This window comes from Mastigoproctus giganteus, chromosome 9 (assembly GCF_048544385.1).
Source record: "Mastigoproctus giganteus isolate SK-2022 chromosome 9, ASM4854438v1, whole genome shotgun sequence".
In the NCBI taxonomy this organism is placed as follows: domain Eukaryota; kingdom Metazoa; phylum Arthropoda; class Arachnida; order Uropygi; family Thelyphonidae; genus Mastigoproctus; species Mastigoproctus giganteus.
The window spans coordinates 189,956,504-189,976,100 of NC_143583.1; the positions used below are offsets into that span (position 1 = coordinate 189,956,504).

The 19,597-nt window shown below is 37.4% G+C and overlaps 1 protein-coding gene across 1 annotated transcript in view; it reads left to right on the forward strand.

Moving 5' to 3' along the window:
• The window catches only part of LOC150080970 (SH3 domain-binding glutamic acid-rich protein homolog), a 73,828-nt gene extending 61,078 nt beyond the window's left edge, over nucleotides 1–12,750 (forward strand). Inside the window, exon 4 of the mRNA XM_090381231.1 lies at nucleotides 10,278–12,750. The gene's annotated coding sequence lies outside the window, so the exon portion shown is untranslated. The remainder of the gene's footprint in view (nucleotides 1–10,277) is intronic.
• The last annotated feature ends 6,847 nt before the right edge of the window (nucleotides 12,751–19,597 follow it).

Here is a 19,597-nt window from a genome sequence, read left to right on the forward strand (position 1 = left end):
ATCCGACATCCGTCCTTCCTCAATTTGAATTTATGCCCTCTGAGGTGATTATTCTGAGAAAGATGAAGAATCCCATTGGCATTGAGCATGCTCAAACCATTCAAAGCCTTATACACCTCTATCAGATCACCTCGCCGGTGCCTAGTCTCCAGACTCTGTAATTTGCAAAACTTAAGCCTTTCTTCGTAAGATCAACCCTTTGTTCCATTTACTAATCTTGTTGCCCTTCTCTGTACCCGTTCCAGCAGCTCTACATCCTTCTTGAAATGAGGCCTCCAGACCTGTATACAGTATTCAAGATGTGGCCTAACCATTGCCTTATACAAGGGAATGATCACCTCCTTATCCCTGCTAGAAAAATTCCTGTATATCATTGACAAGACACCATGAGCTACTCTTGCAGCTCGTCTGCACTGCTCAGAGAACTTCATATCTGCCTGCACAATTACCCCCAGGTCCTTTTCATTCTCCACCACTGTCAGTGTAGTACCGCAGAGTTGATACATTGCTCTGGGGTTACTGTTACCCATATGTAGTACTTTACATTTGTCAATGTTAAACTTCATTTGCCACCTCTCAGCCCATCTGTTCAACCTTTCCAGATCCTGTTGCAGCAGCATAGCGTCAGTAGTGTCCTTAACGACCCTGCCAACCTTTGTATCATCTGCAAACTTAGACATTAAACTTGATATCCCATCATCAATATCATTCATAAACACCGAAAACAACAATGGACCCAACACTGAACCTTGAGGAACTCCACTAATAACATTAGTCCACGTTGAGCAGTGTCCATTGATTACCACTCTCTGTCTTCTGCCACTCAACCATCCCCTTATCCATAGCAGCAATTTGCCTCCAATGCCACACTGCTCCAATTTGTGCAGCAGTCTTCCATGTGCAACAGTATCAAAAGCCTTTCTAAGATCCAAATATATAATATCAAAGTTATTCCCTGCATCCAGTTCTTTTGTGACTACATCATAGTATCCAATCAAATTGGTCAGGCAAGACCTGCCCTTAACAAAACCATGCTGCGTCTGAGCTATAACTGAATTCTTGTCTAGATGATCCTGCAGTGCTTCTTTAACCAGTGCCTCCATTAATTTACCTGGAACAGAAGTTAAACTAACAGGTCTATAATTACTTGTGTCAGCCTTTGATCCTACTTTGTGAATTGGGGTTACATTTGCACATCTCCAGTCTATGGGTACCTCCCCTGAGTCCAAAGAAGCTCTCATAATTATGGCTAGGGGTTTGCATACTTCCTTTGCTGCCTCCTTTAATATAACTGGATAGATCCCATCCACCCCAGGTGCCTTTTTTATGTTTATCCTCAACAATCTCTCCTCCACTTTCCTCTCAGTTATTACAAAATCATCCAGCTCACTGCCAATGTTTACTTTACCTACATCATTCTCCTTCCTGAATAACTCCTCATGCGTGAATGTAGATGCAAAATACTCGTTTAGATTGTTAGCCACCTGAGCAGGATCCTCAACTGTTGAACCATCAATATCCAGTGGACCAATCTGATTCTTCCCTTTCCTTCTCGAGTTCAAGTATGTAAAGAACTCCTTTCTGTTTTTCTTTGCATCCTTTGCCAAGGATTTTTCGTAGTCTGCCTTTGCCTGCCTAATCTCCTTTGTGACTTGGTTACAGACCAACTTATATCTATCATAGGCTTCCATGTCACCCATTAATTTGTATGTATCCCATGCATTTTTCTTCTCTGCCACATGTCTCATTAGTCCATCTGACAACCATTTAGGCCTAAACCTTGAACAATATTTCTTAGTTGGTATGTAAAGCCTGGTAGCCACCAAGATTAGTTCCTTGAATGCTTCCCATTTTGAGTTTGCTGTTGGTAACATCATCAGTTGGTCCCACTGTATAGAATTTAAATACTGTCTCAGACCATCATAGTCGCCTTTACGAAAACAAAAACCTTGAGTAAATCCCACTTCAACACACTGTGATCACTGCCACCTAGTGGTTCATTTATCTGCAGGTTCTTAATGCATGAAGAATCACTACTGATAATCAGATCAAGAGTATTGCTCCCTCTTGTTGCCTCACGAACATGCTGATGTAGAAAACAATCATCCAATAAATCCACAAAAGCCTTGCTAGTGTGCGAGTGACCAACCCACAAATTCCAGTCAATATCTGGGAAATTAAAATCCCCCATTATAAGACTCTCTGATTTACTGGCCCACTCTATTTCCCTGTACAATATATTATTATACTCATCAGAGTCATTAGGCCTATAGCACACTCCTACTCTCAATTTTGATTTCCCTATGCTTATGTCACACCAAACTGACTCGACACTGCCCTGTCCATCGATGTCAACTGGCTTCACTTCCTTTGACTTTATGTGTTTCTTAATTAATAGCATAACCCCTCCTCCCCTCCTGTCCTGTCTATCCTTTCTATATACATTGTATTCCCCAAATTCCAGTTCCGCATTACTTATATCTGTGTGACACCACGTCTCTGATATCCCAACAATATCTGCCTTTGATGTTTTGAGCAATACCTCAAATTCATCAAATTTATTTACCAAACTCCTAGCATTGGTGTACACGCAGGTATACATGCACCTGTTTCTATTCTTAGCTACCCTAACACAACCCATGTGTTTACTTGTAACGCAATGACTACCAGCAGTCTCTGAAATATCCTGCATCTTGTTTTTCAGACTTCTGCTCATTTCAATAGAAGCAGTGCAAGAATCACTTCCACCTCTGCCAGTGGCTACTGTTAATCTATTAGTCCTTGTATCCCCCCCAACTAGCAGTTTTCCGACCCACCTGACACTGCCTCGACAGCATCAGCAAAAATTCTTGCACCCTTTCTATTTAAGTGTATCCCATCCCTGTAGAAGCAATCTCTCCTGTTAACAAGTACAGTCCAGGCTGAAAAAAATTCTACCCCTTGAGCCTTGCACAATCCCTCCAGGGCCGAATTGATCGACAAGGCTCTCATCATATACTCCCTCCTATCGTGTCTGGGCAGAATTGCAGACACTTTCAAGTTCAACCCTAATTCACGGCTTTTTTTCAACAGTGACCTGTACTTGCTAAGTAATTCCGCCGGTCTCCTACTCTTAATATCATTAGTGCCAACGTGTACAACTATATCACCTTTTGTGCCCTTAAAAGATGATATCCGCTGTACAACGTCATCAACCTTTGCCCCTGGCAGACATACCCTGGTCCTATTCCACCTATCCTTTTTACAAAGCATGTTCCCCGTTTCCCTGACAATAGAGTCACCAACAACTACTAGTTCTTGTGGGACCAGCGCATTCTGCCTAGGGGGCTGCCCCTGTGTTGCCTGATGACCAAGTGCAAGCTCTGGCGTTGATGTGGGCAGCTGAGAGCTTGATGGGCCCCTCAATTTATTTCCTTCGAGGGCATCCACCCTGTCCTTCAAGGTCTCATAAAGGCCCATAACAACGCTGAGTTGTCGCCTGATTTCCTTGCACTCCTTACATCGTGCACACACAAAGACATCCCCCTTGGCAGTATCATGTCCTGTACCCGACTGCTCCGCAAACATCAAGCAAACAGTGCATTTTAATAGACTGTGATTCAGAGGGCAACTGCCCCCCTCAGTTCTCCCCTGAACCACAGCACTCCCATTAGCTTGAGCTTTTTGCTTTGCTGCTCTGGTCAGAGTCATGATTCCAATTTAATTCAATAAAATTTAAAACAAAAATTAAATCCTTAAGTTATATCCCAAAACAGTTATGTTATATATATATATATATATATATTTTTTTTTTTTTTTTTTTTTTTCGGTATCTAGTGTTCCCTTTATACAACTTCCGTATCACGTGTACCACTATAGTTATGTATTAATTATTTGTTACGATTAAGTCGTTATATATATTTATAGAGTTAAAAATACAATTTAATTGACAATAAAGTTTATCAAGATTAATAGATTTACTGATTAATTGACAATATGATATTATGCAGTATACTACACTAAGCTTATGCTATCGTGTAAAAATGGCGGGAATTCACGAACGGTATTTCTACGGACTCGTAAGTATTGATTAGCTTCGAAATCTCGCTATCTCAATTTAGAATAAACTAAGGATCCTGACTAGGTCTATAATCTACTTATAGAAGATAATTTGATATAACAATTGGTTAATAAATCGACTAAATTTGGTTAAAAGACCTCTCGTTCAATTTGTGACACGTGGATTTGATACCGTTACAGATACTAAGTAATATCTACGAAATCTCTGTCTAAGTTAAACTTTAAACTAAGTATCGTAACTAGGAATATAAAGCTACTCTAGAAAATAAGTTAATATGACAATTTAAACTAATAAAGCAGAAAATAAATCAGGAAAAACTTAGCTGTTTGAAGAGCTTTAAGGAGCAATGTCTGCACAGGCTAACTTACTCCTGTTCTATGCCACCTTTATTCACTTTCTTATTCCAAAGGTTTTTTCCCTTCTGCTTGGGGTGCCTCCGTAGCCAGGTGGGCAGGAGCAGCAGTCATGGCACATGCTTCTTGATTAGACCGGGGTTCGAGCCCTTGACCACCGAATATGGAGGATGCGGAAAGGTCAGGGAATGACCACCACATATCCCGGAGCAATATGGCCTTAGTTGCTAATGCTCCTAAAAACCAAATAACAACAACCTTCTGCTTGGAAATTTGCTCATATCCAGCCAGTTTATAAAAAGAGTGACAAATCCCTCCAATCCAATTACTTCTACTCTTTCTAAAGTAATGGAGAAATCACTTAACCATCAACTCTTAAACTATCTAGAAACCTTCCATCTGATCAACGATCGCCAGTATGGATTCCATCAGTGTTGATCCACTGGTGATATTCTGGCATGTTACCAATTTATGGACAAATTCAATGGAAAAGTTCGGTGAAACACAAGCAGTTGCTCTTGACACCTCAAAGGCCTTCAATCCTGTTTGGCATAAAGATCTTCTAAACCAGCTTCTATTTTATGGTTTGCAAACTGTTCTTTGTAATTATTTATCCAGTTTTCTTTCTGACCGTACACGGAGGATGATGGTAGATGGCTCTCTGTCTTCTAACTTCACTACTAATGCTGGTGTCCCCCCCCCAATGTTCGGTTCTTTTCCTCTTGTACATTAATGACCTTCCATTGACTGAAAATCCTATCCATAGTTTTGCTGATGATAGCACATTGCATCCCACTTTCCAGTTTTTTGCCCTGCTCAATCAGATTCAACTTCTCGAATATCTGCAATCAATTCCTTAAATGTTGATCTCCAGTGGGGCAAAGACAACTTAGTTGATTTCAATCCTTCTAAAACTCAGTCCTATCTTATCTCGCAAAAAAGGATTCTTCTGTTCCTATGCTTATCTTTGGTGACACTCCAATTAGGCAAGATGATATATCTCTTTATGGGATTACCCTGACTTCTAATCCCTCTTGACACAAGCCATTACAAATATTGCTTCCTCCGCATCTAAAAAAACTTGGTTTACTCTTTTGCTCTTGGCATTACTTTTCTTCCAAACAGCTGTTCACTCTGTACAAATCCCACAGAATATTGTTCCCACATCAGGGGCGGTGCTCCGAAACCTCTCTCATGCTTTTAGATTCCATTCAGACAAGGGCAGTTAGGTTAACTGATGACTCATCTCTAACAGAGACTCTCCGTCTCATAGACATACTGTTTCTGCTGTGTGCCTTTTCTACAGATACTTCCATGAGCACTGTTCTTCGGAATTGGCTTCTATAATTCCCGCTCTCTCTTTCAAAACAGTCCGACCAAGTGCTGCCACCAACCAACATCCATTTACTGTCCAACTTCAAACTCACAGAACCAAATTTTCTTCTTCTGGAACAATCTTCCTTCATACGTATTTCCTGAAAATTACAGTGTACAGAAGTTCAAGTCTAATGTCAACAAATATCTTCTTTCATCTTCTCAACTTCCAGCCCATGCACGGTACTATAGGTTGTAATACCTCTTGTGTTTGGAGTTTTCATAAAAAAAATGCTCATCTGTTATTCCATTTCTTTTTAAATATTTGTTTGATTTTACGAGTGAAAAAAATCTGCTTGCAAACATACGTTGATCTGAACAAAGTATCCATTTTCATGGCATTTTCTTTTATTAGCAGAAAATGTTCAGATGGGAATGCCTTGTAGAATTCAAATAGTTTATTTTTGCAGTCTATATACTTATTTTTGTATCATATTTTGGTATGAAGATCAATAATTTTAAATTACAATCTGGGATTGTAGTTTCAGCCATAGAAGTAAATCGGTTCTCAAACACAAAAGCTTCTGTTTTTTTTCATGGGATTTTATATCAGAAAATAGACTTTCAAACTTGTCAAAAAGTAATTGTAATAACAAAAGGCAACGATTCTTTGGAAATGTGTATCTCCCTTATTGAAGGCAGATTACGAGAAATCTTTGGCAAAGGATGCAAAGAAAGACAGCAGAGTTCTTTACTTATGTAAACTCTAGAAGGAAAGGGATGAATCAGCTTGGTCCACTTAACATAGATGGTTCGACTATTGATGATCATGCTCAGGTAGCTGATAAACTGAATGAGCATTTTCATATACATTCACACATGATGAGTTATTCAATGAGGTGAATTCCAGAAATTTATCAAACTCTAACAGGGAGTGGAGGAGAAATTGTTTAAGTTAAACATAAGGAAGGCACCTGGGGTGGATTTCATCTATCCAGTTATATTAAAGGAGGCAGCAAAGGAAGTAAGCAAACCCTTAGCCCTAATTATGAAAGCTTCCTTCGACTCTGGGAAGTCCAGGGAAAACAATGGAGTCACTGGTTAAGAAAGCAATGCAGGATCATACAGACAAGACTGCAGTTATAGTTTAGATACAGCATGGGTTTGTTAAGGGGAAGTCTTTTCTGACAACTTTGATTGGATATTATGATGTGGTCACAAAGGAATTGGACGCAAAGCATAATTTTAATATCATATACTTGGTATTTGGAATTTCGGAAAGCTTTTGATACCATGGCACAGGGAAGGCTACTGTACAAATTGGAGCAGTATGGCATTAAGGGCAAGTTGCTAAAATTGATAAAAGTATGGTTGAGTGAGAGAAGACAGAGAATGGTTATCAATGGTTGGTTTGTTATTTGTTTTTTTAGGAGTATTAGCAACTAAGGCCATATTGCTCCTGGATGTGCGGTGGTCATTCCCTGACCTTTCCACATCCTCCGTATTTAGTGGTCATGGGCTCGAATCCCGGTCTAATCAAGAAGGGTGTGCTACGCACTGCTCCTCCTGCCCACAGAGGTGCCGTTATCAATGGACACTGCTCTTAATGGACCAATGTTAGTAGTGGAGTCACCCAGGGTTCTGTGTTGGGCCCATTGTTGTTTTTATGAATGAAGGTATATCAGGGTTAATGTCTAAGTTTGCAGACGATATGAAGGTTGGCAGGGTTGTTAATGATAGTACGCTACTGCAACAGTATCTGGAAAAGTTGAGCAGATGGACTGAGAGGTGGCAACTGAAGTTTAACATTGAAAAATGTTGTTGTTGTTATGGAGGCTTAATGGCACATAAGCTGCTAAGGCTATAATGTGCCTATTCACTTATTATATTAAAACATGAGTTTTTCCATAAATCAGAAGAAAATCTGAAATCAGAAATAATTAAAAAGCCCAGTTTGCCTGAGAAAGTCAAAAAATTCAGAAATATTTGCCTTATCACCAATCAGATTTTCAAGAGTTATTGGTTTATGAAGATTAACCAGTGAGATCAAGGATGAAGTCCTGTCTTGTTTATAATAGGGGCAGCCAATAAGAATATGTTTTATGGTCAAATTGTTAGAACAATGTGTACATTGTGGTGGATCATCTCCTGTGAGTAAATGAAGGTGGGTCAGATGAGTATGCCCTATTCTTGCCCTCGAGAGGACTACTTCTTCTCGTCTCGATGTGCGGACACTGGAGCGCCAAATTTTTGGGTCTTGTTTAAACTGAAAGAGTTTATTTTAAGTCTGAGAGTGCCAGAGTGCTGTCCATTGTGATAGGCAAGCAGCATGAACGGTTAGTGCATAATCTGATGCTGGAACAGGGATGTTGGTTAAATCTAAGGTAGTTGGATTTTTTGCAGCTTTATCAGCCAGTTCATTGCCTAAAATACCAGATGTGCTGGAATCCAGCAAAAAGTGACCTGTTGGTTGCGTTCTTTAATTTGCAGTAATAAGCTTCTGATTTCATCTAGAACAGGGTGAACTTTATCTGAGGAATTACATGACGACATGATTGAGCTGAGGGAATCAGTGTAAATAACAGATTTTAAGGAACAGTCAGAATAGAGATTTTCTAAAGCTAGTTTGATTGCATATAATTCAGCAGAAAATATACTAAATTCTGATGGAAGGGAAACTGATACAATTGTATTCGGAGACACTGCAGCTGCTCCAACATTTGAATTAGATTTAGAGCCATCTATATAAATTGGGGTTGAAATCAGTATATCTTTGAGTGTGAACTGCGTGAATTTGGTTGACATTTGATGCTTGCAAAGAATTCTTTCTCCATTGACAGAGGTAAGTGTCACAGATTGGAAGAGGAGCCCATGGTGGTTGAATATATGTTGCTACTTGCTTTACGGAATGGATGGAAATATTCCAAACTTGCACCAGTTCAAGAAGATGAAGACCAGCTGGTTTTACTATGCTAGGCTTGTTTCTGTATAGGATTTCTAACGGTGGGTTCAAAAGGTATGACTGAACGGGATGAAAGGCACAACTTTGTATCTTGACAGCATATTTCAGTAACATGTTTTCTTGCGTAAAGTTAGTGGGGGGCTCGTGAGCATCAATGTAGAGACTATGTGCTGGCGACGTTCTGAACGCACCAATTGCAATTCTCAAAGCATTGTGTTGAATAGGATCAAGCTAGCGTAATGCACTCTTTCTGGCAGAATCATAGATTGGAGCACCATAATCGAGACGGGATCTGATTAATGCCCTGTATAACCGAAGAAGGGAGGTATGATCTGCACCCCATGTTTGGGCAGATAAAGCTCTGAGTATGTTTAACTTTTTTAGACATGAAGTCCGTACATTTTTAATATGATCTAGGAAATTTAACTTATTGTCAAGGGTTAATCCTAGAAATCGGATGTTGCTAGTGACCGGGACAAAGACGTTAGAAATTTGAAGTTCAGGATCTGGATGAAGTTTGCATTGTCTACAGAAATGGATAGCAACTGTTTTCTGCTGCGAGAGCCGATAGCCATTGAGGCTCGCCCATTGTTGAATTTTATTAAGTGATATCTGAAGCTGTCTTTCAATAGACCTCATGTTTTAAGAATGACAGGAGATGGAAAGGTCATCTGCATAAAGGTAAGTCTCAACTGTATTTAGAAGCTGCTTAGTGATAGAATCTATTCTCAGAGCAAAAAGTGTGGTGCTCAGTACTGATCCCTGTGGAACACCTTCCTGGATGAAAGTGCATGTTGGTATTGAACTTGAAATGATCTAGTATGTAGAAAGTTCTGAACGAATATAGGAAGGTTGCCTCGTAGTCCGAGAAGGTAAAGATCACTAAGTATACCATACCCCAGGTGGTATCAAAAGCCTTCTCTATGTCTATTGAAACCATTACTAGATGTTCATGTTTAGCAAAAGCATTACGGATGGCAAATTCGGCCTTGACCATAAGATCAAAGCATGACCTGTTTTGACTATAGCTGTTCTGACTCAATGCTCCAAACGAGTCTTCTGTGGATAATTTTCTCAAGAATTTTGTTGAGGCAGCTTGAGAGAGATATGGGTCTATAACTATTGGGGTTGGATGGATCTTTTCCAGGCATTCAGGAATGCCAAAATTGTAGAGTGATGTCAAGAAGCAGGAAAAACATTTTCTAAAAGTTGTACTGTTCCTCTTTCTTTGTAAGGAGCTGTTTATTTGAAAACAGATTTGATATGAGGCATCCCATTGATAATTGGCTACGTCAAGAGAGTAAGAAACCACCAAGTTTTATTTTTATAGGCTTACAAGAAAGGGAACAATTTAATGGCTTCACTATTTATTATAAATAGAAAGTTATAGAACTTGATTAATCAAAAATAAAATTGCTGAGAAATTGTTTATGAAATACATTGTCCAGCTTGTGCATTTCATGAGTTCTCGACCATTACTCTGATCTTATAACTTTACAACCATTATTAAAGTTCTACTTTAGTAATGGTTGTTAAGTTAATTTCAAGTTGCCTTTTTTGTAACCATATTTTACCTTTTCCCCCTTAGGTTTTCTGTTTCTGAGTAAATATCAGGGACAATGTGTGAAGAAAAAATTTCCAGATTTCAAAGTGTAGCAAAGGCTTTAAGGCTTAGCTTGTCAAGTAAATTTGATGCAGATTAGAGAGTTGCATTTAAAGAACTGATTGTGTCATATTTTTTCCCTCTTATTTCACTGGTTTGTTGTGCTGTAAATAATTTTTATAGTAAGTATAAAAAGTTATATGCATTTTAACTGCTCCAGTTTAGTTGATTTTATAGTACATGTTTTCCTTAGTGTTATTAAATAATCTTACTTTGGTTACTATTAAAAGATCTGTAAGAGTGTGTCATCACCAGACAGTTTATATTGCATAATCTTGGGTGGTGTGATATTAAGATTGTGCAGTTGTAGATAGAAATGATTTTACAAATATTACGACTTAAGTGAATTTAAAAAATATATTCCTAGAATGTTCTCCCACTGCAGTATATGCTTGTGAGGGGTAGAGCCCCAGTTAAGTGTTCTTTCATTCATATTCGGGTGGAGAACAGGCACTGATGATTCAACGTATTTTAACCATGGTTTCATTGCTTAAATGAAGATCTGAAGACTTTTTAAAACTATTTGTGCCAATATTAAAAATGCATATTGCTCTGCATCTCCTAATTATCAGCATTAGGCTGATTAATATATATATGATTGCATTAAATAAATATTAACCAGTTGGAAGGTATGTTGTGGTGCTCTTACTTGTGCAGTGTGTCATTCAGGATTAAACTATTAGAAACAGTCATTTATAAAATGTTGTAGATTGAGTTCAAAATTTATAATCCAATGCCAAATGTGAACTGATCTTTAGACTTAGAAAAGTTTGTGCTTACTATTTATGATAAATTGTAGTACTTCTTTGCAACTCTTCCCTTCCAGTATATGCAAGTTGTTTTTTTTAACAACATTTTCGAGGTAAACTGGATTTAAACTGTAACAAAAACTTAGTGGACAAATTATTTGTCTTATCTCTTCAAACATCTATGTGTTTGAAGCTTAATTTTCAAATATACTAAATGTATTGCACAACAACAGCAAATAACTATAGTTACTTAATAGTTATGCTGAATCATATATTAGTCCTGTGTATAGCAGAATATATTAACCATTTATGATTACCAAATCAGTGCAAGAGAAGAATCGTTTAAGAGGCTGCACACAGATTTGAAATAATATGAGGCTTGAAAACCAAAGCCTAACTAGAAAATTCCCAGTGGTACAGATGATTTCTTTAAATGATATTAAAAAAACCTGGATCCACATTTTGCACTTTCAAAATAACTTTAAAGGTACTTCCTTTTTCAACTGCACAGGAAAAAAAAAAAAAAAAAAAAAATCATGGAAACTACCTTTTTATGTGCTGGTGGTAATTTCTAAAAAAACCCATGGGAAAACTTCTAGAATGCAATTTAAATATTCATGTTTCTGTTCATAGTGAATATTTAAAAGTAGTTTTAAGGTGGTGAACATGTTTTTAACAGTGTGATTAATTTTCCTATAGTTAGGAAACAAATTTCTATAGTAAAAAAGGCACAATGGCTTGTTAGTTTGCACTCACTCTATGCTCATATCCAAAACTGCCAAATCCATTATAGAAAATCATAAGTTTATTTTTCTTAGTTAAACAGTATATATATTGGTGTTTTAGAAGTTTTCACTTTGTGGCTCTTTTATAATTAGCCATGTGTTATTTTTAATTTGTACCCATACTATTGTATATTATCCATTTATGTAACTTTTTTTATAATTTGAGGAAGGGATTAGTTTCGATCTTTGTACAGTATATAATCCTTTTCACCCGTACTAGTAGTAGTAGACTATTATGGTCAATAATAGTCATAAATTACAGGAAACATTTTAACACATTTGCTGCCACCTGTATTTGAGAGGAGTGCATTCTTTGTAATGTAATTTTTAATAACAGCATTCCAAAATCCTGAAATAATTGTTGAAATGAAAGGCTGGAATTCGTTGCTAAAAGCAAACATTTACTTTTCAGCTGAGCTGTAAATTGGAACAAAACAAAATTTTATTCTATGTAGATAATCTGAGTTCAACACAAGCAGGGAAAAAAATAATAATAATAAAAATGGGTACCAAGTTATAAACAAAACTAATCACTGATGCCCAGTGTTCAGGTGCCAGCAGAACCAAGCAGTTCATTTCATGTGCCTTTACTTTTGTACCACTTGTATACTGACCATCTGTGTTACAGCACAGCACTTTGGGTACTGCTGAATGTTTGTGTGAATGTTTTTATCATCAGATGCAGCAAATGTGTTAACTGTTCCTATGGATGAGTAAGTGACCTAATATTGCTTTACTTTTATATCTTTTTAGTGTAAAAATTTGAATGAAGTAATTTCTCATTTCTATGTACATAATTGAGAGCAACAAAACCACCATATAGTTGTACAGAGTATAGAAATTTTCCAGTTGGTGGGAGTAATTAGCATTCCACAAATATTCCATTTTTTTTTAGTAGTTAGTTTTTTTTTTTTTTAATAATGGCATTTAAAATACTCTTTCTAATTAAAGTGAATAGAAGAACATTCCTTTAAAAAAAAAAAAAGAAAACTGATTTTATACTTCTTGATATATTGAAAATCTACACTGTTTTTAACTTTACCTATTAATCCTTGTGGTTTGTTTTTGAAATTGCCAGAGTTGGCATCATTTGTAATGTGTATTTTAAAATAAACTGTTCTTTCAAGACAGTTTTATCTTTGTGCTGTTTACCATTATTAATTGATTCAAAAACAAGTAGAATAAATTATACTAGCCAGCCTACTCAAACTAGAAGTTACATAACCAAACAGAGACAAGTTCTAATATAAGTTGATGTAAATTATGCCTGCAGAAGAAAAAAAACATGAAAAAATGCATTTACACAGTAAAAAGTGTTATTATGCAGGGAATATTAGTTATGCCGCTCATGTTTTCATTTTCCCAGTTACACAAAAAATCGAACCTACTTGAGCACCTTTGGTTTAAACTATAAGTAATTCTCTATTTGTGAACATTATGAAAATAGTGTGCCAATATTATATTTCTTTTCATAGCATTGGTTTTCCACTAAACAGCACAATAAGTGGATTGACTGTATGCTAATTCTTTGTTATACATTTGACACTCTTTATGAGGACCTCTCAGGGAAATGAGAAAAACAGTCACATCGGTAGTTCATAACTGACCAGCATAAGAACAAAATGAAAATTTGAATGTTAATGTAATTCTACTAATACAATATAGTATATTAGATTATATACAATATCTAATTCAGAATAAGTACTATGGTATTAAACAAGAAAATAAAAATTGTACATAGAGGCCTAACTATAGATGGGAGGAATTGAATCAGACTTCAAAATAATTTTTCACAATGCAGATTGTGGCACAAGCATATTTTAAAAGAGAATTATGAAGGCACATGATAAAAATTTAAAATCTTTGTAAGGCCCACTGAATCTTCAAGTCTGTACTTGCTGATTTGCTACGTAACATTAGTAAGTCACAAACTTTTGTCTTTTGTACACTCCTTCCCTCTACATATTATCATGCAACCATTCATTCTTATATTGGGAAAAAATGCTGTCTCAACAGAGCATATTACAATTTAACCTTTACTTATTAATCCTTGTGGTTTGTATATGCAACATTGTTGGTCCAGTATGCACAACATATTCCACTCTATACAAATGGATCCAAAACTGGCAGAGATGCAGTCCAGTGTTACCATAGCTACAAAACTCCAAAATGAATGAATATTAGACATATAGTTGAAGGAAGCCACAGGTTTTTGCTGCACTAGCCAAAATAAAATAAATAAATAACTGGTAGTTTCTCTCCTCACATTGGTAACAATCCAGCTGCTCTTTGAATTTCTAAAAACTGTCAGCCTTGGTCATGGAAATAATTTATTCTAGCAATTAACAGTTCACTAGCTAAAAGAAAACTTTCTAAAAATAAGTCTAAATATCTTTCCCAGTCATTTGAGTTTATGGCCCCTATTTCTGTAATTATAACAGCAAAAATTTTGCCTTGATTTTAGTATTCCCTCTAATGTGCATGTTGGCAAACTGTCTAGCCACATATTCAAAGGCTTTCCTCATACGGATGCTCTTTTACAGATCTTGCCTAGTGGGTTGCCCTCTTTGGACCCTTTCAAGACTTTTTTTTTGTGCAGTCTTCATACTTCAATACAGTATTCCAAATATAATTGCCTTATACAGTGTGATCATGACTTCATCTCTACAAGCAAATATCCAATAAATCATCAATAAGATACAATGGGTCCTTGTCCCCATCTATACTGTTCAGAGCACTACTTGTCCACCCAATCCTTTCTGTACTATATTTAAGTCAACTCCAAGTTATTTTGAGGTCACTATCCAAATGTAAGACATTGCATTAAAACATAGTTGCTAATTTTCTGACCATTCCTGAAGCCTATTTTAGTCATCCTGAAGGAGCACTGAATGGTAAAGTAAAGTAATGTGCAGCCATTATCAACCTACTGCAGGATGGAAGCCTCCTCAACAATTCACACTGAGGGAAATGGACCATAATCTGCCACGCTGGTCCAGTGCAGGTTGGCAGATTGACCATATTCAGCAGTCAGGGGCTTGAACCCTGGTCTACTCAAAGAGCGCGTGCTACTGCACTCTCGCTCCTGCCCACTCGGCTGCGGAGGCCGACTGAATGGTACTGATTATTAAACCACTCTCCCAATCTTGACTTTGTCCTCTATCTCTTCATTGAAGTCATTTATGAAAATCAGTAATGGTGGTCCCCAAACCAATCCTTGGGGAAATTCCACTTCTACGTTAGACCAGTCTGAAGTGTACCCATTAATCACAACCCTTTGTAGCCATCCTGCAAACCATTTCAGGATCTTACTCATGATCCTAACATATTCCATCTTATACTCTAACCTCATGAGGGGCAGATTCAGATGTTTTGACAGAATAAGCAATGTCAAAATTATTTCCTACATCCAGCTCATGGAGCACCGTGTCAAAATAACTAATCAGGTTAGTTAAATATGATTTTTTCCTTAACACAAGTGTCGTGTTAAGGATTCCATTTCTTCACAATTCCATTTTTAAACATCCCTGTATTTAGCATTGCTTCCAAGATTTTCCCTAACACTTGTCAGTAGCAACCCACCAACATTGGTGATCAGCATTTCTCCAGCCCAGAGAAATCTCTCCTGAGTCCAACAATGCCTTTATAATTAACCTTAATGGCTTAATACACTCTCTTGCTACCTCCCTAAAAATTACACTGTCAGAATAACGGCACCTTCAGGGATTCAAGGTGCAATTATTTCGATTTTTCCATTATCTAGAAAGTTTTTTTAATATATTTAATGCAGAAATAATGAGGCAATTTTATTAACTGCACTTAAAAAAACAAACTGTTGATGATCCAACGTTATATATTCTGCCATTAATACACTCCTGCTTATGCCCTGTTCTATTTTCTTTATCATCGTCCTCCCCACACCGGGTGGAAAAGGCCCCGAGTCGAATCCTGTCGATGACGCGAGGAACTTTTATGGGCTTTTTTCACTCCGTGGCTGAGTCAGTCGGGCTCAGGCATAGAGAGCAATGTCCCCCCCCCCCCAGAAACCGGGGTTTTTCATCTAGCAAAACAGGCAAATCAACCAGATGCTGTTTACAGGCACAATACATGTGGGTATATGAATTAACTTTCTGGGTGACCCTAATGTTAATAGTTTGGATTATATCAAGTTTGTCACTAAGGTTATTCTTTTCTTCTCTGTATGAGGTTTATTAAGTTTAGGAGCCATGGTGAGGGGTTTTTAATTTAAAACCTCTCACTATGGCTCCTAAAGTTTTTTTTTTTTTTTTCATTGTATAATCATGATATCAGTTCAGAATTCACTTTCAAAATAGCAAAATTAAGCAATCACGTGATTTGCAGTTTTCTTTTTTCGGTACTGCAAGACATCTGCACTCTTATGTAAACATCCGATCTCAGTGTGTCGTTATTTCAATAGTCGACTGTACTTAGGTAAAAAAAAAAAGTAAAGTGCAGCCATTATCAACCCACTGTAGGATGGAAGCCTCCTCAACAATTCATGTTGAGGGAAATGGACCATAATCTGCCACGCTGGTCCAGTGCAGGTTGGCAGAACGACCATATTCAGCAGTCATGGGCTTGAACCCCGGTCTACTCAAAGAGCATGTGCTACTGCACTCCCGCTCTTGCCCACTCGGCTACGGAGGCTGTACTTAGGTATATGGCATAAACTCTAGGAGCCTTACTTGCCTTTAGGCTTGAAAGGTTTCTAATAAACAGTCATCTGTGATTTCAGTACTGTTAAGCCTCTCCTCACTATGAATATGCATCTGTCTATAGAGATCGGCAGTGCTTTTTTTGTAAAAAAATAGGTGCCGGTACCGATTCTTTACTATCAGGAAAAACTGAAAATTAAAAGGATATGAAAAGTACTCTAAAAGATTTTTTTCCTGATATTGTTACTTTAGTAGTAATGTTTTAGAATAAGAACAACAAATTAAGTATATTAACACAGTTTATTAAGTATAAATTTATTATTCAAGTGTATAAAAAAATAAGTAAAATAAGTAAAAATAATCATAATAAAGTTTTTGTATGATATTCCAAATTTTCATTAAGTTCTCATTGGACACCCTATGCCGACATCTTTTGTGTCAGTTGCTGAATGACTTTCCGAAGCAGCCATGAATAGACATTTTTTTTAATCGAAGTGGGTTAGCGGTGGGTCTAGTTTTAAGAAACAGTAGTGAAGAAACTGTTTTTGTCATCAACGAAACGCTGGTTGGGCTAGCGATCAGATTCATTTGTGAAAATCCCCATTCAAATTCTGACAATGAATTGTAAAAATCTGACAATGAAGTTCTCGTTAATTGAATTCATATTTTCAAGAAGGGTAGGATAGTGCATTATCGATGATAAGCAAAACTTTACCAGCTTTACCCTCATTTTCTCGATTTCTCTTCACCCTTGGAATAAAATCTTGGCTAAACCAATCCAAAGAAATGTTGGAATACATCCAAGCAGTTTTCTATCCTTTATATCGTACTGGTAGGCACTTTACACCTTTAAAGCATCTTGGATTCCCCAATCACCAACAATGGTAAACAAGCTGTCCACTTGCATTTGCACATACCATAACTGTAACACAGTTTGTTATCTTTGAAACCAAGAGTAGCCATTTCGCATAGTGATGCAAGTGATTTAAGAGGGAGTGACTTCCAATTAAGACCAGTTTCGTCTGCAGTGTAAGGTTTGGGTGGGGGGGGTGCAGTGGTGGTTCATCCTTGGCAGAAAAGACTCTTTAAAAGCTTCTGCTTTCGGGCCATCCTGATAAAGCTTTCCTTTGAATTTCAAGCTCCCTTATACTGTGGCGAATTTGAAAATTTTCAGCCATCCTGTACTGGTTTTAAGTCCAGAAGCTTTTAAACTTTTGATTCAATTGTAATGATCTTTGCATAACATAGGTTCACCTTGACTCCTCATTTGTAGAAACTATAAATAAACAGTCTTCAAAAATTTCTCATCCCTAGCCTTTTTTATAATTTTCCTTTTTTTAGAGCCATTTTCACTGTATAACTTTGAAGCAAACTTCAAAATTTCACTTTTTCTGCTCTTTATTTCTGATATGGTTGCCATACCAACTTTAAATAATGTTGTTGTTATTTGGTTTTTAGGAGCATTAGCAACTAAGGCCATATTGCTCCGGGATATGCGGTGGTCATTCCCTGACCTTTCTGCATCCTCCGTATTTGATGGTCACAAGCTCGAACCCCGATCTAATCAAGAAGCACTGCTGCTCCTGCCCACCTGGCTACGGAGGTGCCGACTTTAAAAACCTTAGCAAGAGATACACTGGTTTCGTCCCTTTCCAGTCCATTGATAATTGTTATCATGTTTTCTATTGACAACACGTGGTTTTTTTTTTTGCCTGTAGACGCCATTATTAACGCAAAGGGGAAGCAGTATTAAAATTAAAAAGCAAAATTACAGTATTTCACTTTGGAATAGCCATGGACAAAAACTCGTACACTGAGTGATTAGAAACAAAATGCCTGCAATCACCTCACACTGCAGTGGCTCGCAGCAGACATAGTGAAAGCTAACTGCCCTGGGGTCCACACAGTAGCTAAAGCCAACATTTGATTTTTAACTCCTCTAATGACAAATTAAGACTTTTTTTTTTGTCCTCGCCTTTTTGCCATTATATATATGAGGTCAGCGTTTTTACTGTTTTGGCATGAAATTTTTACGGCCGGATGCCCTTCCTGATGCCAACCCTCACCCTTTATCCGGGCTGGGGATTTGCGGTGGTCATTCCCTGACCTACCGCATCCTCCGTATTTGGTGGTCACGGGCTTGAACCTCGGTCTAATCAAGAAGCGTGTGCATAGCACACGGAAACGAATGCATTAAGCAGCAGGAGTAATATTTCAGCACAACAACCACTGCACTAAAAGTAGATACTGTAATTTTGGAGGGGGGGGGGCAGTGGTGGTTAGGAAAATAGACATTATCATGTACTTTTCTTTCCCCCCTTGGCACCACCTTGCAAAATATCCTGCTGGCACCCATGACTATAGATATAATAAGCGTTCACATATAGCTTACTACTCTGATATTCCTTATTCCCTCACATTAACTGCCCATTCTTTTGAAACCTCGCTACCCTTGACATCCTGCCAATATCAGCTGTTGTAGCAATATAATACTCTTAAGTTGTGGGCAGTCGTTACTTTGACTGATATATTAGATAAATGCATCTGGATTACCTTTATCCCTTCCCCTCAACTAGCAGTTTCCTGAACCCTTAAGTCTTCAATGATGTTTGCAAAAACCCTTGTCCCATCTTTGTTCAACTGTATCCTACTTCTACAAAATATTGCCATGCTGATAAAAATTCATCCATCCTTCCCCCTATAAGCCTATTAGAGCCCCTTTAGTCTTGAATTAGTCCAAGGTTTTCAGCATGTAGTCACTCATATCATGCAGATGCATACACATTCTGCCCTAACTTGCAGAATTTTTTCAGCAGGACCCTATATTTATCTAATGAATTGCCACTTCAGGTGTAATTAATATCATTAATCCCCACATGAATAATAATGCTCACACTCTCCCACCCCATACAATCTTTTGGTGACATCAATTGTTATCCCTGGAAAACACACCTTGGTTCTACTGAAAAAAAACAAAAAACAATGGAATTTCTCAAATAAATAATAAGACCACAGCAGTATATACTTGACCCTTC